General features: G+C 48.1%; 1 long non-coding RNA gene across 1 annotated transcript; it reads left to right on the top strand.

Moving 5' to 3' along the window:
* The first annotated feature begins 1792 nt into the window (after positions 1-1792).
* On the top strand, positions 1793-19201 carry LOC125084501 (uncharacterized). Its single transcript, XR_007122630.1, has 3 exons — positions 1793-2918; positions 8525-8526; positions 19191-19201. It is a non-coding gene; the product is annotated as an uncharacterized LOC125084501 (long non-coding RNA).
* Positions 19202-25173: the final 5972 nt, after the last annotated feature.

Here is a 25173-nt window from a genome sequence, read left to right as displayed (position 1 = left end):
TACAGCGGACATCGTAGGCAGTCAGCAGATGTTTGAGTCCTCTTATCCCTCAAAATGGTTGATATTTTTTACCATCTTTCTGCTTGCTTTTCTGACCTTGTTGAACCAACTTACGGACCAGAGTATTAATGAAATATTACAGAAAAGATTTTGAGAAAATTAGTATATCATGCAAATGTTACACAAAACTTACTTTCTTGTAACATAAAAATAAACAGTTTTATTGCTTGTGCCTCAACTGTTTAAATATTAAAGGGCTTGGAGAAAATTTTTGCTCAGTGTATATTTGCAGAAGTGAATTCTCAATTTGATTCCTGGCGGTGGCACCTGTTTTTCGGTTCATATCCCTTGGAGAATGTTGACATTTGTGCTGCTTCTCCCAGGACAGCGCACATGTGCTCTTGACATGGGATTGACAGATCGCAGGTGAAGAGCCCGTGCTTTCCTGTCAGTAGGTGAGGATTCTTCGTAGTAGTGGGTTCCCAACTTAAGCAGGTACCTGGAAGGAGTGTTAAAACACATCGCTGGGCAGTAGGTCTGAGGCAGGAGCATATTGTCAGTATTTCTTTTTTTAAATCAAAATGGACATATATATATATATATACATACATACATATATATAAAATAAATTTTTAAAGATTTATTTATTTGACAGCAAGAGAGGGAACACAAGCGGGCGGAGAGGAAGAGGGAGAAGCAGGCTTCCCGCTGAGCAGGGAGCCCAACGTGAAGCTTGATATCTGAGCCAAAGGCAGATGCTTAAAAACCGAGCCACCCAGGTGCCCCTCAAAATACATTTTTTAAAGATTTTATTTATTTGACAGAAATCACAAGTAGGCAGAGAGAGAGGAGGAAGCAGTTTCCCCACTGAGCAGAGAGTCGGATGCGGGGCTGGATCCCAGGACCCCCGGATCATGACCTGAGCCGAAGACAGAGGCCTTAACCCACTGAGCCACCCAGGTGCCCCAAAATACATTTTTTAAAAGGTTAATTTATTTTTGGAGAAAGCGTGCAAGCAGGGGGAGCGGGCACAGGCAGGGAATCTCAAGCAGACTCCAGTCCCAATGTGGGGCTATATCTAACAACCCTGAGATCATGATCTGAGCCAAAATCAAGAATCAGATGCTTAGTAGCCAAGTAAGCCACCCAGGTGCTCCCAAGATATTTTTATTTTAAGTGAACTCTTCAAAGGTGGTATAAAAACAGGAAATTGTTACAGGATAGCAGCCATGTTAATGTCACAGGTGATGTACTCTGTAATGATGTAGCAGTGCACTCTAAAAATGAGTCACCGGGATGACTCAGATGGTTAAGTGTCTTGTTTTTGGCTCAGGTCGTGATCTCTAGGACCTGGGACTGAGCCCTGTGTCGGGCTCCCAGCTCAGCAGGGAATGTGCTTCTCCCTCTCCCTCTGCCCCTCTACTTGTGCTCTCTCACTCTCAAATGAATAAATAAAATCTTTTAAAATGAGATGTGTGGGGCGCCTGGGTGGCTCAGTGGGTTAAAGCCTTTGCCTTCGGCTCAGGTCATGATCCCGGGGTCCTGGGATCAAGCCCCACATCCGACTCTCTGCTCAGTGGGGAAACTGCTTCCTCCTCTCTCTCTCTGCCTGCCTCTCTGCCTACTTGTGATCTCTGTCTGTCAAATAAAAAATCTTAAAAAAAAAAAAAAAGATGTGTGGGGTGCCTGGGTGGCTCATTGGGCTCTCTGCTCAGTGACCCTGCTTCTCTCTCTCTGCCTTCTTCTCCGCCTACTTGTAATATCTGTCTGTCAAATAAATAAAATCTTTAAAATAAATAAAGTAAAAATGAGATGGTGTAATTAAAAAGCCAGCTAACCAGTGGTAGAATGTGATTAAGAACACCTAGTACTTACTCATGCTAATGATCTGAAGCGTAAAGACCATCAGTTCCCAGACTTCATGTTCCAGATAGGCCAGTCCATCTAAATGTGTTTTAATACTTTTTCTGTAAACAGCCTATCAACTGGACGTATCAGTTAAGTAGAAATTACATTCCCTAAGCATTTTAGTTGTGAGTTTTAAAATTTTTATTTCATATTTGTGTCTTTGGGCGAATCGAATAGGTTTTTCTCCTTTTTTAGATATAGGGTCTCCAGGACATTTTTATATATGTAATTTTTTTCTTCACTTTAACAGCTGCATTCAGCTGTGTTCTGGAAACAGTCCAGGAGATTGCAGAGGTGCTAAATCCTTTCTTAATTTCTACTAGCATTGATAGAGCAGTCAATTACTTTGCAGTCATAGGGGTATAGAAGCTGAGGGGGTGGGGGGGAGGAGAACCGGTTGAAGAGAGCCTGTGGTTAAGCTGGACCTTGACCTGACAAAGATGGACCTGGTGTCGAGCAGGGCCTCCATGTGTAATGTGCCAGCATGGGATCTGCTCGTTCAGGGAGAACAACCAGATCCCACTGGAACTCCACCAAGATCTTAAAATCCCTGAGGCCCTGCCTTTCCCTTGTTACCTGAGGAAGTAGATAGACTGCACTGAGCGCCCTTTTTAGTCTCTACCTCTGTAGAGTGGGTAAGTTTGTGAAGTTCTAAAACCAGCACCTGTTTCCCTTCACCCAGAACAGCACACGAGATGAATCCCTGGACAGGTTAGATCGCTTCCTTAGTGACTTCCGGACAGTGTCCATTGTGCCTGCCCCTGCTCCCCCTACTCAGCATTTGAAGAGGACAACTTTGTGGTTTAGACACTGATTATTTTATAAACCAGTTACATCAATATACCGCTTTTATAGAGCCCTATGGTAGTTTCCAAAAGCTTCCGCTCTAGTTAGGACTCCGCTAGCAAGTATAGAGACCCAGCTTGGATTAGCGTTAGTGGCATTTGTTAGCTCCTCAGGAAATGGAGCTCTCACCTCTCACCTTAGAGTGAGCACCCCATACCAGGCCAGTGCTCTCCACCTCTGCATCTCATTGTGCTTTTTTTTTTTTTTTAAAGATTTCATTTATTTATTTGACAGAGCTCACAAGTAGGCAGAGAGAAGAGAGAGGAGGAAGCAGGCTCCCCGCTGAGCAGAGAGCCCGATGGAGGGCTCAATCCCAGGACCCTGGGACCATGACCCAAGCCGAAAGCAGAGGCTTTAACCCACTGAGCCACCCAGGCACCCCTCATTGTGCTTTTTGATGTTCACTACACACCTAATGGATGACACAAACCCTTCCTGGGCTTTAGAATGGATTCAGTTCACTCCTTACAATCTCCCCTTTCACATCTTAAGAGACCTGCCCAGTGTTGCATGGGAAATGGAAGTTTCAGGATTTCGCCCCCATCTTTATTGAAGGGTGATTTATAAATTAAAGTTTTGTGTATTTAAGATATATGATGCTGTGTTTCAGTGTATGTGGATATGAAGTGCACACTACCATCAGGCTAATTAACATCTCTCACCTCACCTAATTTGGTACTGTGGTCCCCATGCTGTACATCAGATGTCCAGAACTCCCTTGTAACCGAACGTCTGTATCCTTAGCATCTCCCCAGTTGCCGTACCCCCATCCCTGGCAACCACCATTCTCTTTCCATGAGTTTGATTTGTTTAGATTCCATCTATAAGCGAGATAACAGTATCTGTCTTTTTGTTTCTGGCTTATTTGACTTAGCATAATGATATCCTCTAGGTCCATCGATGTCCCAAGTGGCAGAATTTCCTTTTTTAAGGCTGGATTTCCATGTTTATCCGTGGACAGACGTTTAACTTCTCCCGTCTTGTGAACAATGTTGTCATGAACTTGAGAGTGCTTGTTGAAATCCTGACTTGGCTTCTGCCCGATACATACCCAGAAGTAGGATTGTTGGATCAGCTGGTAGTTTTGTTTTTTCAGTTTTTGATACCTCTCCATACTGTTTTCCAGAGTGGCTACACCACTTTACAGTGGGCTCCCTTTCTCCATGTCCTCTCCCAACACCTTGCTTTTGACTTCGGTGCTGTCTGTTCGGTCAGGGTGAGGTGGTACTGGTGGTTTAGTGTATGTGCTGCCAAGGCAAGCATGATCCACATTTCCCGGAGGGTTAGTGATGTTGAGTGCTTGCTGGCCATTTGTATGTCCTCGGAAAAAAGTGTCTATTTGGGTCCTTTGCCCATTTTAAGATTAGATGATGATTTTTGCTATTGAGTTGTAGGCATTCCTCATATTTTTTTGATGTTACCCCTTATCAGATATTCTCAAGTATTTTCTTTCATTGTATTGGTTGTCTTTTCACTTTGTTGATGATTTCTTTTTAGTTCGATGTGGTCCCCTCTGTTTATGATTTCACTATAAACATGAAAATATTTAATACTTTGGCTTTCAGAATTCTGAATTTCACCTTCACAGTTTTCTATACAACATTCTGAAACCAGAATTCTTTTTCAAGTCTCAGTTTTGTAAATTTCTTTTTTGCTGTTTTACTTTTTTAATGGAAGCATAATTGACATACAGAATTATTAGTTTCAGGTATATAACATTCAATAATTCTACACATTGTGCAATGCTCACCATTGCAAGTGTAGTTACCATACAGCATTATTACAGTATTGCTTGTGTTCCCTCTGCTATACTTTTGATCCCCCTGACTGACTTACTTTATAATTGGAAGTTTGTACCTCTTAATCCCCTTCACCTGTTTCACCCATCCTGCCACCCACCTCCCCTCTGGCCACCACCAGTTTGTTCTCTGTATTGATGAGTCCGTTTCTGTTTTTCATTTGTTCATTTGGTTTTTTAGATTCCATATAGAAGTGAAATCATGGTATTTGTCTTTCTCTGTACAACTTATTTCACTTAGCGTGATATCCTCTAGGTCCATCTCTGTGGTCACATATGGCAAGATCTCATTCTTTTTATGTCTGAGTAAGATTCTGTTGTGTGTATATACTACTTTTCATCCATTCATCTATTGATGTACACTTACTTTGCCTTTGTATCTTGGCTATTGTAAATAATACTGCAGTGAACCAGAAAGATGCATACATCTTCCTCAATTAGTGATTTCATTTTCTTTGGGTAAATACTCAACAGTGGAATTATTGGGTCTTATGGTTGTTCTATTTTTAACATTCTGAGGAACCTTCACACTGTTTTCTACGGTGGCTGCACCAGTTTTCACTGCCACCAACAGTGCAAAAGTGTTCCCTTTTCCCCACATCCTTGTCAACACTTGTTACTTCTTGCTTTTCTGATTCTAGCCATTCTCAATGGTGTGAGATGATCTCTCATTGTGGTTTTGATTTCATTTCTCTGATCATGAATGATGTTGAGCCTCTTCGCATGTGTCTGTTGGGAAAATGTCTTATTTGAAAAAATGTCTTCTGTTCAGGTCTTCTGCCCATTTTTAATCACATTATAAGTTTTGGGAGTGTTGGGTTGTATAAATCCTTTATTTGGCGTATTAACCTCTTATCGCTTATTTTATATGCACATATCTTCCATTGAGTAGGTTGAATTTTTGTTTTGTTGATTGTCTGCTTTGCATAAGCTTTTTAGTTTGGTGTGGTCCCACTTGTTTTTCCTTTTTGTTAACCTTTTGGTGTCAAATAAGAAAAAAAATCCTTACTAAGACCTATGTCAAGGACCTTTTCTCCTGTGTTTCCTTCTAGGAGTCATATGGTTGCAGGTGTTATGTTTAAGTCTTTAACCCATTTTGAGTTGACTTTTGTATATGGTATGAGTTCAGTTTCATCCTTTTACATGTGGATATCTAGTTGACCGCACACATTTTTTTGAAGACTGTCTTTCCTCTTTGTGTGTTCTTGGCACCTTTGTTGAAGATTAGTTGATTATGAGATTTAGGGTTTGACTTAAGGGTAACTTAGCACTGTACTTGGTTATCTATTTGAGGGAGAGGGTAAAGGTCCGTCTATTTTTTTTTTTTTTTTTTCTTTTAAGAATGGAGGTACTTGGGCGCCTGAGTGGCTCAGTGGGTTAAGCCGCTGCCTTCGGTTCAGGTCATGATCTCAGGGTCCTGGGATCGAGTCCCGCATCGGGTTCTCTGCTCGGCAGAGATCCTGCTTCCCTCTCTCTCTCTCTCTGCCTGCCTCTCCATCTACTTGTGATCTCTCTCTGTCAAATAAATAAAATCTTTAAAAAAAAAAAAAAAAAAAAAAGAATGGAGGTACTTTTTCACCAAACCCAAGAGACATAATGAGGAAACAAAACAAGATGGCCGTTATATAATTCAAGTTTCACACAGGGTGGATGCTTATTTCTTGAGACAATACACAGCCTGAGGAGTTGAAAGCCCAAAACAGTATTGAAATGATGTCTTACTGGTTTTAAAAAATGAGAGATTTTTTTTGTTTTCTGCTTTGTAACTTTACATTGTCTAACATAATATTTTTGCCTCCTCCCAAATTACTCAAATATAATGCTTCAAGAGACCATGCCATGACTTCTGAAGCTGCTGTCACAGACAGGACCAGATAACAGTGCCAGAGTGTTGGAAAGGCTAGATTGGAGAGGGCTGGGATGAACTTGGGCTAGAGCGGTCTAGTGGCTGGGGCTGGGAGCTGCGGCTCCTGGCAGGGAGTGGAACCTCCGCTAGAACTTGCTCCTCTCCTAAATTCTGTTTCATTTAGAATTGCTCTCTAATTTCTCCGTTCTTCCTGGGTGATTTCATGTTGCCTGGCTTCAGCGGCACCTAGCCGCTGATGCTGTCCCCCAAGGCCCCCACCCCAGGCCCAGGTAGATATGGGTTCCTGCTTGCTAGGTGTCACATGGATGTCTACAGGCACCTCACATGACATGCACAGAATTGATTTTTTCCCCTTAAACATGCTCCTTCTGAGCTGCCCTCCACTTGGCTGTTATACTCACCACGTTCCATCGATGACCAAACCTTGCCCCTCCTATTCTTAGTAGGTATCTGATCCATTCTGCTTCTCTCTGGCCTCACTGCCGGTCGGTCTCTTAGGACATTTGCCTCCAGTTGCTGTGTGGCCTCCTGTCCCCTGATCTGATCTGCTGCCTCAGGAATTGCTCTGAGGCTTGTCCCTCCCTTGTATGGCATCCACGGCCCCTATAATCAGATGTGGCTTATTCTCCAACTTTATTCCTCAGATGTCCTCCTCCCTCTTCAAACACACAGAAGCACACAGGCTTAGATCCTATGGAGCAAACCTCCCCACAGGCCCTTTCCTCTCTAGCTATCATTCTGTCATCTCACATGATGTACCCTCTGCTGTGGGCCAGGCACTGTGCTTATTGCCAAGGGTCTCTGGATAGACAAAATGGGCCATTCCCTCACTGATTTTTACCTTTAGGTTGAAAGATAATCAGTGAAGCCTTACCCGTGGCAGGGTTAGACACATCCTGTTGGGAGAGTCTGTAGAACCCTGGGATTTTCTCATTAAGATCTACTGTAATTTTTTTAGTTAATGTGCCCCGTTTTCCACTAGGCCATTCCCAAATACATATATCTTACTGATGACTGGGTTTCCCAGCATAAAGCATAGTTAAATACTTAGGAAATACTTAATGGGTGGAAATCCACATGAGCAGAAGTTGACCAGGAATCTTTAACAGTGAAATGAATATAAAATATTTTTTGACATGACACATGAAAGATAAATGGAAGGAAAAAAAGTATATGGTTGTGAAGAGTGAAAAGCTGCTAATTACTGATGTAGGAAAAGACATTAGGGTTTGAAACTGATGGCCAAGAAAGAATAAAGAAACGTCTTTGGTGCAAAACATGGTTTTATTAAAGCACGGGGATTGGACCTGTGGGCAGAAAGCTGCACTGGAGTTGTCAGGAGTGGCCTGTTATGTACTTTCAATTTGAGAGGGGGTTAGGGAGAGCTTAACTATCTCAGGGATTTTGGAAGCAAGGTTTCCAGGACCTTGAGGGTTGTAGCTATTGTTGGGAAAAGGTCATTTATTACCATCTAATGAAACCTGAGTCATGAGACCCTTCAGATGTTGATTGGTAGGCCATATCCTTGGGGGATGATTGCCAACGGGTATCTTGGGGGGTTACAGATAAAGGAAGTTTCCAAAATAATTTTTATATGTTAAAGTAGACTTACAGGATCCTGGGGCTCAGGCTAAGATTGCCTTTTACCCTTAGCAAAGTGTTAACTTTGGGGCAGTGGAGTCCTTAGAGGAATGTCACTCTGCCTGTTTCAAGGACTGGTTAATGGGTTGTAGCTTGTAAGGAAATTTAAATAATTTTTCTTCTGCCTTTGTTTCCTACATCAATTACATCACTGGATTATTAGACACATACAAAGCTTGAGATTAGAAGGGCACAAATCTAGTCTTCCTGGTAGATCTTGACAGCCTTGTAGCTGAACAAATGTCAAACATTTATTAAAAAGTGAACCTGCCGGCCATTGAATTTACATTTATGAGGATTTAAAAAATGTCATTCTAAACTATTTATCCTTTTCTTGAAAGCTTGTCAAATATGGGGTTGAATTATGTGTAGTCTGAATTATGTATACTCTGTCTTTTCCCAATCCTTTTGAAGGGACCAGCTTGTTTTGTACCTTTCCCTTGGGCAAGGGGAACTTAAAACAGTAGTCCAGAGTCACACCTCATACAGAATTTTGAACACTTTGAAATTTAATCTGTTTTCACAGGTGACTAATTTTTTTTTAATTTTATTTTTTAAAGATTTTACTTTCTTATTTGACACAGAGACAGAGACCGTGAGAGAGGGAATATAAGCAGGGGGAGCGGGAGAGGGAAGCAGGCTCCCCACTGAGCAGGGAGCCTGATGCAGGGCTCAATCCCAGGACCCTGGGATCATGACCTGAGCTGAAGGCAGCCGCTTAACCAACTGAGCCACCCAGGTGCCCCAGGTGACTCATTTTTAAATTCACCTTTATATTCAGAACAAGGTGCTAGCTAAAATACTCATGCTCCGACTAAATTTTTGATGATAGAAAGGCCTTTCCAAGTTTTCTTTGACTTCCCAGGTATCCAACATCGAGCAAGCTCAACATAAATAATATTACTAGCTTAGGATGTCAAGGTGACTGTCGCTCAGTAAGATACTGTGGTTTGAATTCTGGTCTGTTGCATACTGAATGACTTAGGGTAATTCAGTTACTTCGGTACCTCATTATTTAGAAATACCTTGTTAGCTTTTTTTTTTTTTTTACTCTTCATCAGTAAAACGGAGAAACGGTGAAATGATGTATTGCAGTCATTTGCTTATTCGTTATCTTCCCTGCTAGACCATGAGTTTTTGACGCCGGAGCTAGATCTTCCTGTTCTTTGGATCTTGAGTATTGTCTTGACATGTCAGTAGGCAGGTAGTAAATATTTATTGAGCAGAAATCAGGGAGGATGGACAGTATTGTTAATTTGATCTGAATTAAAATATTCTAGTACTTGACAAAAAAAGTACTAGAAATGATTTTCCTTTCTGGGCTAGGGCTTAACACAGATTCTTTTATTTAGAAGGGAATAGAAGTTTCTGGATGGGGTGAAAAGTCAGCCAAAATGTTTCTACTCCTTTGATTTTTTTTTTTTTTAAAGATTTTTACTTATTTTTGTGAGAGAGCTTGCACACACACAAAACCAGGGAGGCAGGAAAAGGGGCAGAGGGAGAAGCAAACTCCCCACTGAGCAAGGATGCTGGTCTTGATTCCAGCACCTTGGGACTGTGGCCTGAGCTGAAGGCTGACGCTTAACCCACTGAGCCACCCAGGTGCCCCAGCTCCTTTGATTTCTGTGAAAGACAATACCATGCAGCCTTCAGATATTTCTGTTAATGCTTTCAGCTGTCTGCTAAACTTGAGATTTCTTCCTAAATGCTGCTGGATGCAGAGTCCTTGATTTTGAGAGGAGACACAAGGATACCAGACTTCCGTGGAGTGGGGGAGGTGGAAAGGGAGGTGGAAAGGGACTCTTAATTTCCATGTGGATAAATTGTCACTCCATAGGCTTTTTTATTTCATTTGGGCCTATGAAGGAGTATATTTCTGTTGATCCTCTAATGGGAACAAATGGTCAGCCATCACTCTTTCAAAATAAAGAGGGACTTTGAAAAGGGAATTTGCAGAATTTAGATATTCTTCCTTTTGCCAAGTGTAACTACCTTCTACAAAAGGGCAGATCTTGCTATACTTGCTTAAGAAAAATAGTATTAATTCCACTTAATCTTCTGAGAAAATGGAAAAATCCTTCCACATGAAGCCTCTAGGTGATGGCATTGTTAGTGGTCAAGAAAGAATTGTTGAGACATTTTTGGTGCAAAAAGGTGTTTTTATTCAAGCACAGGCCGGACTGGTGGGCTGGAGGAGCAGCACTGCGGTTGTGAGGAGTGACTGATAAAAAATACACTTTCAAGTTAGCAGGGAGGGGCGGGGATAAAGGAAGTCGCCAAAAGGATTTTCCTGTGTTAACGAAGACTTACAGCACCATCCTGGAGGGCTGGAGTTCTCAAGCCAACTTTCCTTTTTGCCATAGCGGTGCATTAACTAACTCCTTTGTGAACTCCTTGAGGGTTGTCCTGCTCAGCCTGTCCCAAGTATTTGTCAGTGGTCTGCACGTCTTAAGGAAATTTAATTTTATCTACATTTCTTTTGCCTTTGTTCTCTTCATCAGGGGCAAGTGGGGAGGTTAGAAAACACACTCATCTCAACACCCAGGAAGGTCACTCAGTCACCTCCACAGACTCCTTATCTGGGAGGCACCTGTAGGCCTTGGACCACCAGGTGGATAGTGCAGCTGCCTTCGGGATTGTGGAGTGTCCTCTAATCTCTGCATCTCACATTCATCCCGCCTGGTGAGAGAGGTTCTGGAATGTCCCTCTGTTGGACGGAGTCACCTCAGAGATTATTGACTTCTTATGTCACCTTATCCCCAGTGGCCTTGAGCTTGGTCAGGTATCCAAGCTGCTTGGTTTTGCATGGTTGGTTTTTGGTCAGCTTGTCTGGGGGAGCCAGTCCTTGTAAAGCCGAAAGATGTGCCTAAAGCTCTTCTCCAAGGAAGGCTGGGTGCCAGGGGGATAAAACTCAGGGATTCCTTTTCAGGGCTGACCACATTCCTTAACCCTGATCCTTTAAGAGATATTTAGAATATTCTGGATTCCTAAGATTGTGCTTCAGAGAAGTAAGTAAGAGTTGAAAGTTAATGTAGAGTTCTAGCCCAATCTTTAAGTCCTCTGACCCTGTTTGAAGGATCATTCTAATCATTCGTGATTGTGTTCCCTTATCTTATACTCTCTTTAGTTACTAATTTTTATAACATAAAAATACATAAACCTGCATTTGTGTAATGTTTTGACAGCTCTAGGTGACTTATCATTGAATTCTCTAAGCTGTGAGGAAGGTAGGATATCAACGGGGTGGGGGTGCAGCACAGCAATGCTGGAACTGGAACCCTAAAATGTGTGGTGACCCAATGGGGTGGGAGCTGGTGGGAAAGAATTCACCTGGGGCGGGACAGAGGAGACAGAAGTTTATTGAATACCAGGGGAGCAGAGGAGAGACTACCTGCCTGGAGGCAGTGGGTGGGGACTTGACTTAAGGAGGGGTAGGTATGGGAGCGTATGGAATTCTCCTTTTTTGGTAGCTGTACCTGTTGTATTCTGAGGCAGGTTGCCTGATGGGCCTCTCTGTATTCAGCCCGGGGGTTACAGCGGGACCTTCGGCCTGAGATTGCATTGCTCAAGCCCGTTGCCTGAAACTGGCGTCTTCCTGAGAATCACAGAGTTAGCGATCACAGTGAGTTCAGGATCGTCTTCCTGCTTCGCATCCGAACCACCTTACCAGAGGTCGCACTACATCACAATGCTTTGAAGACAGCAAGTTTGATGAATGCCCTTTTTTTTTTTTTTAAGATTTTATTTATTTGACAGAGATCACAAGTAGGCAGAGAGGCAGGCAGAGAGAGGAGGAAGCAGGCTCCCCGCTGAGCAGAGAGCCCGATGCGGGGCTGGGTCCAAGGACCCTGGGATGATGACCTGAGCTGAAGGCAGAGGCTTTAACCCACTGAGCCACCCAGGCGCCCCCAGTCTTGCTGTTTTTTGCTATTTTTGTTCGCTGTTGCATCCCCAGTGCCTAGCAGGGGTCCTGACACACACTGGGCACCTCAGTAAAAGCTAAGTGAATTAATTAAAAAGATGTCGATTCCACACACACACACACACACACACGCACACACAAAATTTATGGAGTTTGATAGAAAACTGTTAGTCAAACCCATCAGATTCCGCCTTCTCCAGAAAGGAAAGAAAGCAATAGGAACTTGTGTACAGAGTGACACAAAGGACTTTTCATCGTGAAGGTTCTGTCTCCTCAGTTACACTCTCCTTTAGCACAGCTGTTGTCTTCCAAAGCGGAGACAGATTCTTCCTCGGAGGGACTTAAGGCCTGTGATACCGATGGTTCCAGAAGACTCCGCGCCGGCCTCCCGAACAGCCGTGGAGCAGCAGTGAGCCTGGAAGAGACCCGTATTGAGTCATAGTTGACCTGCTGCAGGGTTCGCGGTCTCGAGCCTTCAGTTCATTCCGTGCCGAAAGTCACCGGACAGGTACCTGCGGTTACAGGGGTCGAGAAGAACCATCCCCCCAGCCAGATCTCAGAGGGCTCTGGGCGGGGCTCGGCCATCAGCAGGGCTGGCACACCCGGCCTGCGATCCTGGCCGCGCGCACCAGCGCTTCAGGGACGCACCCGCCCGGCGCGGACTCCTCCTCCGGCGTCCGCGGGCTGGTCGCACTGCGCGCCGCCGCGGCGTGTCCCCACGGAACAGACGTGCCCCGTGAGCCGCGTGCGCGTCTGAACATGATCTAAAGTCCCAGCCGCGCACGTGGGACCCGGTGTCCGCTGCGTCGGGCTCGAGGCGGAGGAGGTGCTGGACCCTGGGCCGGGCTCTCGGCGAGCGGAGGACCAGCGGACGGCGCGTCCGGTCCTGTTTCCCACAAAACCCGGCTCCTTCCTGCTCCCGGCGCCCGTTCTAGCTCCGCTCTGCCGGGGTCGCGTGCGCGCGCCCGCGTGCTGGGACCGTCTGCCGGGGAGCTCAGAGCGTCGGGGTGCTGCAAGCCGGGCGGAGGACGGAGGGGACCGCGGCTGGGGGCGCGGCGCCGCCGGCACTCGGGTTGGGGGCGGCCGCGGTCGGGGCAGGAGTCCGGACAGCGCGGGTTGCGGGGGTCGGGGCAGGAGCGAGCGGAGCTCTGGCGCCCTCTGGTGGCGCCGGCGGGAAACCGGGCGCCGCGGGCTGCAACTCGGCCTACAGCGCCCCGGACCAAGGTTCTGCACAAAGCGTGGTGATGGCCCGTTGCCAAGTAAGAGCACTCGAACATTTATGTGTTTAGGGGGAAATAAAGTTAAATTTGGAAAATGTACCAGGATAACGTTTTGTCAAGCTTGGTCTCTGTTTTGTCAAGCTTGGTCTCAATTTATGGGCCCCATAAATTGAAATTTCACGTGGGAACGTGCCAGATGAGAAAGTCAGACAAATAGCTGGGACGACGGCCGGCCCGTCCATGAAGAGCCCTCACCCCAGTTCTACTCTCAGACTGCTTCAGAGCAACCGTGTTTTGTGTAAAACGTGGAGAATAAAATACGGCAGAGGGTTTCTTTAACTCCTTCGCGTCTGGTTCTGGGCAGAAGTGGAGGGGTGCCTGAGGCGGAATGAACGGTGTTTGCCATTGGAAACTTGGAGCCTGGGGCCCAGATTTGCCCCTTGCAAGGAACTTAACTTCTTTGAGGCTCAGTCGATTCATTTCCAAAGAGGACAGTAGTGTCTCCTCACAAGGAGAATTAATCCCTTGACCACACCTAGTGTCTACTGTACCTGCAGCCAGCCCCATTGCCAGGTCCCCCGTTCTGGGGGCGCCCCTCTCGGCCACCGGCTCCTGGACCCCATCTGCTCTGGACCACTCATGGACCCTGCCCGGCTGTTCTTCCTGTCTTCTGCATCATTCCCCCCTCTACTCGGTATTTCCATTAGCACAGACACAATATAATTTATCCCATTTTAACCAAACCTTTCGACCCTTTGTCTGCTGCAGCTAGTACCCCGTTTCTCCTCACTTTTGTATCATAGCAAAATGTCTCTAATGGGCTGTCATACCTGCTCTCTCCGCTTCTCCCATTTTCTCATGACCCGGCCTGTCAGACTTTGGTCCTTCACCCAGACTGCTTTTGCCAGGGAAACCAGTGACCTTCTTGGTGCTGAACTGTGGGGTCAGTTCTTACTCTTCTTCTTCTTCTTTTTTTTTTTTAAAGACTTTATTTTATTTTAGAGAGTAAGCATGCAAGCAGAGGTGAGAAGAGGGACAAGGAGACTTTGTGCTGAGCCTGGAGACCTATGTGGGGCTCTCTCCCATGATCCGGAGATCATGACCTCAGCCCAGATCAAGAGTTGGATGCTTAATTGACTGAGCCACCCAGGCACCCCCAGTTCTCAGTCTTTATCTGCAAAGGCCTATCAGTAGTATTGGACACAGTTGGTCCCTTCTGGAAACCTTTTGTGCTTTTGGTGTCAGGACACTACACTGCTGTTTTCTACCACACTGGCTGCTATTTCCCACTTTCCAGGGCTCAGTCCTTAGTTATCTTTGCCAGTTATGCCCCTTAATATCCAGTCTCGGGGCTGAAGATCATCTGTATATCTGGTGACTCCAGAGTAGCATCTCCAGCCTTGGCATCACCCCTGAACTCCAGACTCAGCTGGCTTCCTGTGTGACCATCGCAGACAGAGCATGGCCAAAGTGAACATTTTTTTCTCTTTTTGGAGGTTTTATTTATTTGTCAGAGAGATTGCACAAGTAGGGGGAGCAGCAGGCAGAGGGAGAGAGTAGGAGAATCCAGGACCCTGGGATCATGACCTGAGCCAAAGGCAGACATTTCACTGACTGAACCACCCAGGCACCCCTAAATTGAACTTAAGATCTTCCTGTCCAGACCTTCTGTCTCTGGGGTTATCTCCATCTTAGTGAATGGTCCCTTTAGGTTTCTGGATGCTCAGGCTAAAAATGTCCATCGTCCTTGACCCCTTGTTTTTCTCTTCTCACACCTCACATCCAGTCCGTCTGGAAACCCTGCCGTTGACTCTGCCTTCATGATGTAGCCAGAATCCATTCCCCTCACTCTTGTCCAGCCCCACCTTAACTCTTTAACGTCCATCTTCAGCACAAAAAAATCAGCTCTGTGAGGGTTGGCTTCCCGCGCGCCCCCAGTGTTGTGTGTCGCTATGTCCGTGGGGCTTCAAACTGTGGCCTACTTGGGGCTCAATAAATACTGCCCAATGGATAGTTGAATGAACAAGTGCATGAAGCAGTTGGTGAATAGCGGCCATGGAACACGCGGTGGCAATTGTTCTACACTGTCCTCCTCAGATACCTAATCGGAATAGGAAATTAGGAGAGAAAATGGCACCACGAAGAAGCAATCAGATATGTCCATTTATAATATGTCTGTAGGGGCGCCTGGGTGGCTCAGTGGGTTAAAGCCTCTGCCTACGGCTCAGGTCATGATCCCAGGGTTCTGGGATCGAGCCCCATATCGGGCTCTCTCTGCCTACTTGTGATCTCTGTCTGTCAAATAAATAAATAAAATCTTTTAAAATATATATATAATATGTCTATAATTTACTTGAAAACACTTCAGCAGGGGCGCCTGGGTGGTTCAGTGGGTTAGGACCTCTGCCTTCGACTCGGGTCATGATCTCAGGGTCCTGGGATCAAGCCCCACATCGGGCTCTCAGCTCAGCAGGGAGCCTGCTTCCCCCCCGCCCACCTGCCTCTCTGCCTGCTTGTGATCTCTCTCTGTGTGTCAAATAAATAAATAAAATCTTAAAAATATATATATATATATAAAAAGGAAAAAGAAAAGAAAACATTTCAGCAAGGGGCTCCTGGCTGGCTCCCTTGATCCCCACATTGGGTGTGGAGCCTACTTAAAAATAAAATTAAAATAACACACTTGAAATAGAAAAGAAATCCCTGAAGCCAAGCTGGCAAAAAGTAAACAAGTGTGAACCTGAACCAATGCGCCCGTGTTTGTTATCCCGTATTCTTTCTACTCTTTCTGTATGTTTGAAAACTCTCATAACAGAAAAGAAACAGGAAAACCTACTATGTAGCTTTTGTGGGCAAGCGGAGCAGTAGCATTTTTGTAGTGCTGTCCGTGGAAAGCGACCTGCCCCACGATGGCTGCCTGAGGAGCCAGAGGACCGGCCCTGCTCAGCTCCCGGCTCCCGAGCCGCTGGGCTGTGGCTCCCTGAGTGGCTTCGGAAAGCTGACGAGTCTGCCTGAAATGCCGGCGGTGCTCAAGCACCTCAACTCTTCTAGCAAGAACGGCTTTGGTGGTGGGCCAGATTTACGGCTTTTCAACTTGGGGGTGAAAAAAATGGTGAAATCTAAGTCCACCGCAGACAACCAGAAATGGAACCGCGACTGCCCCTCCGTGGGGCTGAGGCGGGCAAACCAAGATGGGATTGGGGTTAGGGTGACTGCCTGTTTGCAGGTGGTCACGAGTAGTGTTCTTCTCCTGGCTTCAGAGTAAATTCTGGTGACAGTTCATTTTACCATTGTCTCTAGGGTATGGGATTCGGGTGATATTTTTTCTCACAGTTGCCTGGGTTTTTCAGAATTTCTGCCCTTGCCCCGTATCATTCTCACAGTAGGAGAAAATGAAGTATGGCTTTTTGTCTCTACCTTTGTGTCAGGTAGGACGCTTTCTGCTATGACGACAAATCCAGGTCAGACGGAAGCAGACGGGGGATCTGCTGCTTTATAAACAGGGCGGGTGGCCTTCAGGCACAGCTGGGCTGGGGCTCCAGGGACGTCCCTGGACCTGCTTACCTCGTCTCCCTTCATCCTGCAGGCCTCGCTCTAGATTTAGCTCCGTGTTCCGGCGGTTGCTTCCCTTGTGGTCACGTCACAACCGTGAGGGCTTGAGACGTGTGTCTTTCCAACTACAAGTCCAGTGGAAGCCATAGACAGCCCCCAATTCCTGGCAAGATGCTCTTAGTCTCTCATTGGCTCCTTTGTCCACCTATAACTCAGGGCTGTGACAAGGGAGATAGAAAAACTGACTGGCTTGTGTCTGGGTTACATGCCTTTCCCCTGAGATGGAGGTGGGCCCCCCTCCCCGAAGTGCAGGGGCCAGAAGAAGGGAAGTATTTTCCTACAGGGAATTTGGTATCCAGCTAACACAAGACGCAGGGGAGTAGATGGTGCTTAGCCAGAAAATCGCAAACGCTGTCTTCCTCCCTAATCCAGAAATGATTTGCAATAACCCCAGCAGAAAACTTAGGCTAAGGGAAGCTACTATAATTGAGCTCAGAATGTAGCTCCAAGCTTCCTGGCAACCAAGGCCAAAGGCAAAGTCTGGTTCGCAGACCGCTAGCTCATCAGAATTAAGCAGTAAGGAAGGATCAACAACTGACAAAGCTTTCCTGAGATCCCAAGGCTTATTTGTTTATCTATTTATTTATCTTAAAGATTTTATTTATTTGAGAGGGAGAAGACAGGGGGAGAGTGAGAGGGAGAAGCAGACTCTCTGCTGAGCCTGATGCGGGACTGCATCCCAGGACCCTGAGATCATGACCTGAGCTGAAGGCAGATGCTTAACCGACTGAGCCATCCAGACGCCCCTCCAAGGCTCATTTTAAATTGTCCGCTCCAGAGGTTTTCTCTGTCCATCTCCAACATTTCTTAATATCTTTTTTTTTTTTTTTTTTTTTTGTCTTGGGCAGTCTTCACCTTTTTCTCGTGCACTGAGTAGAGTCCTTATCCCCTAGAGCCACTATATGGCCTGCTGCCCTTTCTTCACAGTTGAATAGGAAACTGTCAGAACATCTGGGGGCTTGGATCAGCTCAGCGATTCCGTTTCACTGTGTACTTCTGGTGGAAGGCAGTGAACCTGAACTTGAAAGGCTAAGAATCCACTGCCTCCGGATCATCAGTCAGCCAGAAACAAAGGGTCGAGGGACTTGGAATTTAGTTCTGTTTCTCTTTGAGTCATCCCCAGCCCCTCCCACCACCCCCTGACTCTCCCCTTTGAACAAGGACTGAGCTGGATCAGAAGGTGATGCCAATATTCCTGCCTGACTATAGAAAGCGCCTTGCATAGGGGGAAGTCGAATTCTCCTCTCCGAAGCCCATGTCACAATGTCTTTTGCATCAAAAAGGTTTTCTGAGATTTTCCTCCCAGACCACATAGTTTCTCACAGATCCCGAGAGTTTCACACTCAATTCTTTGTCCTGCGTTGACAAGCAGAGGAAGTGCATGTGTGGGGGCTGGGCGTGGCGCTCTGGGCCTGCTCTCCTGGGGTGGAGCTGGAGTGTCTGGCCCTGCAGATGCTGAGGGGAGGGCTGGCCAGAGGGCCGCTCACTGGGCCCTGCAGGGAGCCTTCCTGACAAATGTCATGGCGGCTTTGGGAAAAGAAAATGTTAACCTGATGGCCCCTTCCTCCCCGCTCTGCCGCTCTGCCGCTTCAAGTTTACAAAGTAGCTGCAGGGAACTGTTGATCCCCCAGAGGGAGGGAGAGGAGGGCACCTTTTGGGCTTACTACTGCTTGGGATATTTTCTTCCCTAGATTGGTCCTGTTTGCACCTTTGTAATGGCCAGCATTTCCACCCCCTCTGGAAAAGCCAGATTGGAGACTAATTTGACTGTAGAAAGGAAGTGATTTGTAACCTATCCTGTATGATCTGATCAGTCTCTCTTCTGTGTTATTCTTATGGTCTGGACTTTGGTGTTTTTTTTTTTTTAACTTTTTTTTAAAAATTTTTTTATTTATTTGACAGAGAGAGGGAGATCACAAGTAGGCAGAGAGGCAGGCAGAGAGAGAAGGGGAAACAGGCTCCCTGCTGAGCAGAGAGCCCGACGTGGGACTCGATCCCAGGACCCTGAGATCATGACCCGAGCCGAAGGCAGAGGCTTAACCCACTGAGCCACTCAGGCACCCCTTTTTTTAACTTTTTAAAAAAATTTTATCTATTTATTTGACAGATAGAGATCACAAGTAGGCAGAGAGAGAGGAAGGGAAGCAGGCTCCCTGCTGAGCAGAGAGCCCAACATGGGGCTCCATCCCAGGACCCTGGGATCATGACCTGAACTGAAGGCAGAGGCTTTACCCACCGAGCCACCCAGGTACCCCTGGACTTTAGTGTTTTGACTTGCAGTGGTATATTCTATTCACGGGCTTCTGGATTGTGGTCCTTTTCCTTTGCAGGACATTATGTGAGTGGGCCCACAGCCACCAGCTTTGGCAAGGTGAGGACCATTGCTCAGAATGGGCCTTAGGTATTTCAGCGTGCTCTCGGGGAATAGGATGTGACCTGGTAAGCCTATGCCTTAGGTCGCCTGCCATGGTAGAGGGACATCCCCACCATAAAGAAATTTTTTTTGGTTGCTTTGTCTCTCCAGGACACAATGGCTTTCTTCCAACACAGTTGCCTCACCAGGGCACGATTCATGTTATATACTTAGAAGCCTTATTTTAAAAATTGGATTGCAAAGTAGAGTGTATCTCGTATGGTTCACCGTGGTTTTTCTTCTTTCTAGTAGTTTGTGTGAGTCTATTCCAAATGGACTAATTGTGCTTTAAACAAAAGTTCTGTTAATTATGCTAACCAATAGCATGTAAACACAGATGAAAGGTTTTCTCCCTGAGAATAGTTGTCAGTTCTTAACATGAAAGAGTGAGGCGCATTTTCACTGGGGGCAGGAACTTTGACCGCTATCCGGTGAACGAGAGTGATTTAGCGGGATCGCAGGTTGGTGCCTTGCTTTATTCGTGGTCACTTACGCGGGTGCCCGTTCTGGTCAACACCCAGGACGCTCCTTCCGTAGAGAAGTTGTAACCCTTCCACTGAACTCAGGAGACTTCCTTTACACAAGCCAATGTTTCCAGTTGACAAGGGGAATGTCTCTAATTAGTGAGTATACTAGTAGCTTTTTCCTATCTATGATTTGAGCTGTGTTAGCCAAGAGAAGAATTTCCCCCTTTGTCTTCCCAGTTACTCCTCTCCAGTGAATTTCCTTACAGTCAATTCACAGGCCTTTCGGGTTGATCCGCTCATTTTTAAACATTGACTAAAAATCTCCAAACAGTGTATTTAAGCTTTCTAGGTTAGGATAATGCCCTCAGAAGTTTAGCTCATAACCACTCTCAGGGGCCGTGTTCCCTGCATTGTCTTCTGGGGGTGCGTGGAAAGAACTCAGTGATCAGTGTAACCTTTGGGTTTCTTTGGGAGGAAACGGGATCTTTGTTCTAGCACTTGACACTCACTACAGAACTATTAGGAGAGGACGAGAGAGACAGAGAAACGCAGGTCTCCGTGTAAGATCGCGACCACTCTGGGCCCAAAGCTTAAAGTGTGTGTGTGTGTGTGTGATTGAGTTTATGTGTCAACGCGAGGGTGTTTTTGGATGAGATAACCATTTACACTGGTGAACTGTGAGTAACACAGATTCCTCTCCACAACGTGGGTGGGCCTCATCCAGTCAGTTGAAGGCCTTCATAGAACAAAAAGACCCGCGTCTGTCAGTAAGAAGGATTTCCAGCTTCATCTGCACCATGAGTTCTCCTAGATCTTGAGCCTGGTGCCAGCCCACGCCACAGAGTTTGGCCTTGCCAGCCTCTGCGGATCTGAGCGATTTCCTTATACGAAATCTCTTAGTGTACATATCCTACTGATTCCGTTTCTCCGGAAGACCTGATGAGTACAGTGTGTCCTGCTGAGACTGGCTCATTTGTGCAAGACTCTAGACTTTCAATCAGGCAGACCTTCTAGATGAACATCTCCGGCCTTCCTCGAAAACCCACCACCAAAACTGCCCCTCCTGTCTTTCTCAGAAGCACCTTCTTCGTGTGCGTGAGTGGGTGCCATCTAGTGCCAGATTTAGGTACTGCAGGGTCCTAGCCTGGCTTCACTGCTTCCCTGGCGGGCAGGACCCCTTTCCTTCCCTAAGCACGTATGAGGAGACATGCATATTCATGTGCATCGCTCACTCTTTTATTCACTCAACAAACATCTAGTGAGGGCTTGCTTGTGCAGCAGATGCAAAGAGCAAGTGGCGTCTCCACCTCTCGGAGGTCATAGTCTCTCTGGCGACAAGGTGATCATAGTTAATGTTGCTCAGGGACAAGGGGGAAAGGTGAACAAGGAGTCGAGGCATGAGCCAGGGGGATTGGAGGCCAGGCCACCATGCGATGGAGTGTTTACTCTGGTCCGGGCTCTGGACATAAGCCACTCTCTGCAGCAGCCTTCAGGCTGGCGGGCCCATTCTCCTTCCCCACCTGCTTCCTTCACAGTGGCTGCATCCCGTCATGAGCATAGATGTGTAGGCCAGCAGCAGAAACTTTGATTCGAGTGACATTATCTCCTTTGATTTTCCGTCTTTATGCTTGAGGAGAGGTAGCCCCAGAAGCGAACAACGCCACAGGGAAGACAGTGGGTTTTGAAGCTTGACTGTCCAGGAGCACATCTAAGCTCTGGAGACTTCCTTTTAATTTCCTTGTGTGTTCAAGACAAATCATAGTATTGCCCTTGTAGGGTCATGTTATGGGAATTCAATGTGATAACATGCATGGCCAGTCTGAGTTTTTTGGTGGCAAGCACCAGAAATCAAACTTCATTAAGTAGAGAGAGGATTTCTTGGAAAAATATCAGATAGCTCGCAGAATTGAGGGGGAGGCTGGGAGTGCTTCTGTTAGTTTCTATTCTCTCTTGTAAAGCTCTTGTATCCTCCCAGTCCTTATGGAGGAGAGCAGGACTGCGTCCAGCTCTCAGGCGTATACTTTTCAGGTTGGTCCTCTAGGAAGAACTCAAATGTGTCAGCAAATCAGATTCCTGGGCAGGCATCCCGAGCAGCCTGGCCTGGCTCAGGTCGGGTGGGGGGCAGGACGTATCCCCCTGGCTTCCTGAAGCTTCCCTGCTGTGGCCGCAGAGGATAGCTCTGCATGGTGGGCTGTGCTGGTGCCAGTCAGGGTCCCACCGGGTCGGCTCTGCGAGTCCCATCCTGGGCGAGGGACCGAGTGTCAGAGAGGCACCCCGTCTGCTTCCCAGGGGGTACCTGAGACTTCCTGAAAGCCCCTGTGGCTGTCAGCCTCCGTGTCCTCCATGCGCTCATTGTGATGTTTGGCCGCGCCGTGTAGCTCTGCCCTTGTGTCTTCTTCCGCAGCCCTGGCCTCCGAGGGCTCTGGTCCCACAGGAGCCACTCCTAGTCCGCGGCCATGAGCTTCCTGCTGGTGCACGCCCGGGACTTGTACGGGTGGGCCTGGCCTCGGCCCTGTTTGGCTGTGACCTTCCATAAACAGAGGATGGCCGGTGGCTGTCTTACAGGCACAGAGCACCAGGGATGACTTCCTTTTGTTTGCCAGAGTGTGGCAGTGGTTCTTTAAAGATCGGGGCCTGCACTCCTAAGCTCCCAGCAGTGCCTGTGGAGGCTGCTGCTGAGGGCTGTCTTGTAGGGATGGGGTGAGAGGGTCCCCGAAGAAATCAGGGGCTGAGGTCGTGAGGGGCTGGGCCTGGGGCAGGAGTGAATCCCCTCACTCCTCTCTCTCAGCGTCTGCTCTGGGCAGGATTGATGAGAGGGAGGAGGAGGAAGCCCGTCCAGTCCTGTGCCTCTCTGCCGGGGTCCCTGCCCCCTGCCCTACTCAGAACCTCAGCATTTCAGCCTTTTTCCTTCAGCACCCATCCCCCGTCATGGACTCAGACGTCCTCTGAACCTCGAGGGTGCCCCTCCAAGCCACAGACGTTGGTGTTGCTTTGTTGGAGGAGCCGCCTTAAGCTGATAGTGGTTACCACTTACTGAGCACCTGCTGTATGCAGGAACACAGGTGGGGGTGTTAAGCCCTGACAAGCACGTGCAGCAGACTGAAGTCCACCTGGCCCCCTGGGCTCTCCCTGTTCTCTAGCTGCTGCTGGAAGAATCCCTGCCAAACTCAGGCCCATTGGACAGTCCAGCTAGCAGGAGTGGCGGGGAGGCAGGGGCTACGAGGCTGCGCTCCTCTCATTTGAGGTCTTCTCCTCCGCCCCCGAGGCAGGCTGGCTTGGCCCCTCTCCTGCATTGTCTCCTGCCTAATGACAGGCCTTTGCCCACCTCCCCTACCCATTCCGTTCAGGTCTGGCCCATGCTAGATGCTGAGGCTGCCTCCAGGAGGATAAGCTGTTGCCCAGAGACTCTCTGGGAGAGGCCGGCGCTCCGGGGCTCACCTCAGGCGCCTCTGGGCTTTGGAGAGGTCGCCACTGTCCTTTCTCCAGGGCCGGCAGCAGCGCTGAGCTGTGTTGGCACTCCGCGGAGAGAGTGGTCCACCTCCTTCCTCGACAGCCCATCTCCGGGCCTCGAGCACTGGAATGGTTCTGCAGTCCCTTCTCTGAGGAGGCTCAGCGCTGCATAGACCCCAGGTAAACGTCTCCCTTGGGACGGTCAGATGCCTCAGGTGGCCCTAGCTGCTGGCTGTGGGTCAGTGGGGAAGCTCGTGGAGCATGGTGGGGGCCTTGGCTCCTTCCCTGCTCAGCGGAGCGGCGGTGATCACCGAGTGCCCGTGTCACTGCTGGTCAGGTGCTGTTGGTGCTTGGACCGGTGGGCTGATGGCCTGGGGAGGCCAGCCGGCGTGGTGCAGGGGGAATTGTGTGTGGGTGATGCGGGCAAGTAACGGCGCATCTGGGAGGCTTGGGATGAGCATCACCGACAGGCTGCTGGGTGACGCGGACGCCACTCTCCCTCCCCTTCTGCCCATGGCCAGAGGACAGAGCGAGACAGCCCGTGCTGCTTGGGGTGATCATGGTCTCAGTGCCTGATCAGGATGTGGTTATGGTGAGGGGATTCTTAGAGTCTGTTTATTGTTTTTTTTTTTTTTTTTAAGATTTTATTATTTATTTGACAGAGAGAGATCACAAGTGGGCAGAGAGGCAGGCAGAGAGAGAGGAAGGGAAGCAGGCTCCCCGCTGAGCAGAGAGCCTGACGCGGGCCTCGATCCCAGGACCCTGAGATCATGACCTGAGCCGAGGGCAGAGGCTTAACCCACTGAGCCACCCAGGCGCCCCTGTTTATTGTTTTAATGGCAGATGACCAAGCTAAGATGCCTGAGAGGCTGGGTGGATGGGGGATGCTGCGTGCCCATCTCAGGGGTGAGTTTTCAGGGCTCAGCCGCTGTCCCTGTCTGAGTGGTGAGTGTGAGAGAGTGTGCATGTGAGAGACACACACAGGCAGAGAGACAGTGCAGCAGCATAGGGGCCCTGGGCCCTGGGCTCTGTAGTAGCTCCTTTCGTGGGGGTGAGGCTGCGGCACTGGGAGTCCTCTGCTATATTCCAGTGACACGACAGAGAGGAGGGGCCCCGAGGCTCTGTTCCCCATTCTCCCTGCTGCAATCCTCAGGGTGGACACCCAGGCTCTGGGCTGACCAGGTGCTTGGTGGGGGGATGTCCCAGTCCCAGCAGGGGTGAAGCTGGCTGCCAGCTCTGGGGCAGGGTGGGGGTGAACTGGGGCTGGGGCAGGGTCTGTGGGAACAGCAAGAATTAAGAAAGGATCTGAAGGGCAGGGTCAGTCAGGCATGGAGCATCCCTATTGGGGTGGGGGGGGTCGTCATTTCCAGATCTTTATTCGATGCTTAAAAGTCAGGCACTGGCAAGACCTCACTGGGAAGAGACCAGTTCTTTTCCTGTTGGGGCTTAGAGGCTCATAAAGCTGGGGACTGTCCCCAGAGGGCATGGAGGAAGTGGAGCCTTTGTCAGCAGCGGAGGACAGCCGGATGGCCCTGGCTGAGATTGCCCATGACCACCATTCCCGAAGACGTTTCCTGCCGTCAGCTGAGGTTATAGAGGGAGCCCTGATGGGCCCTGACGGACCTGATGACCTCGGTTCTGTGTTCCTCTGTCTCTCTGGGCCTCAGTTTCTCCACCTGTAGAACAGAACTTTGTCATTTGAGGGATCGTTACGAGGTTTAAACAGAATATATAAAAGTGCTCTAGAGGTTGGGGCACACTGTGGAATTACGAGTTCCACTTCTGCAGGGCGAGCCGCAGCCTTCTTATTTCTGAGGCTCCTAGAGTCTCGCCATCTCCACAGATGAGAAGACTGAGGTCAGGGGGCGGCTGTCCTCTCTGTGCCTTGTCTTGTGGGGCGCGACGCATCACCACCCAAGTGATAAAGCACGAAGAGAGGCCAGAATGTCCCTTCTCCTCCTGATGGGCTGACGTGCATGGTGGAAGTCCAATGACAGATCTGGCCTCCAGGGTGGGAAACTTCCCGGTC

Source organism: Lutra lutra, chromosome 14, assembly GCF_902655055.1.
Source record: "Lutra lutra chromosome 14, mLutLut1.2, whole genome shotgun sequence".
Lineage (NCBI taxonomy): Eukaryota > Metazoa > Chordata > Mammalia > Carnivora > Mustelidae > Lutra > Lutra lutra.
This window is presented reverse-complemented; position numbering and strand designations above follow the sequence as displayed.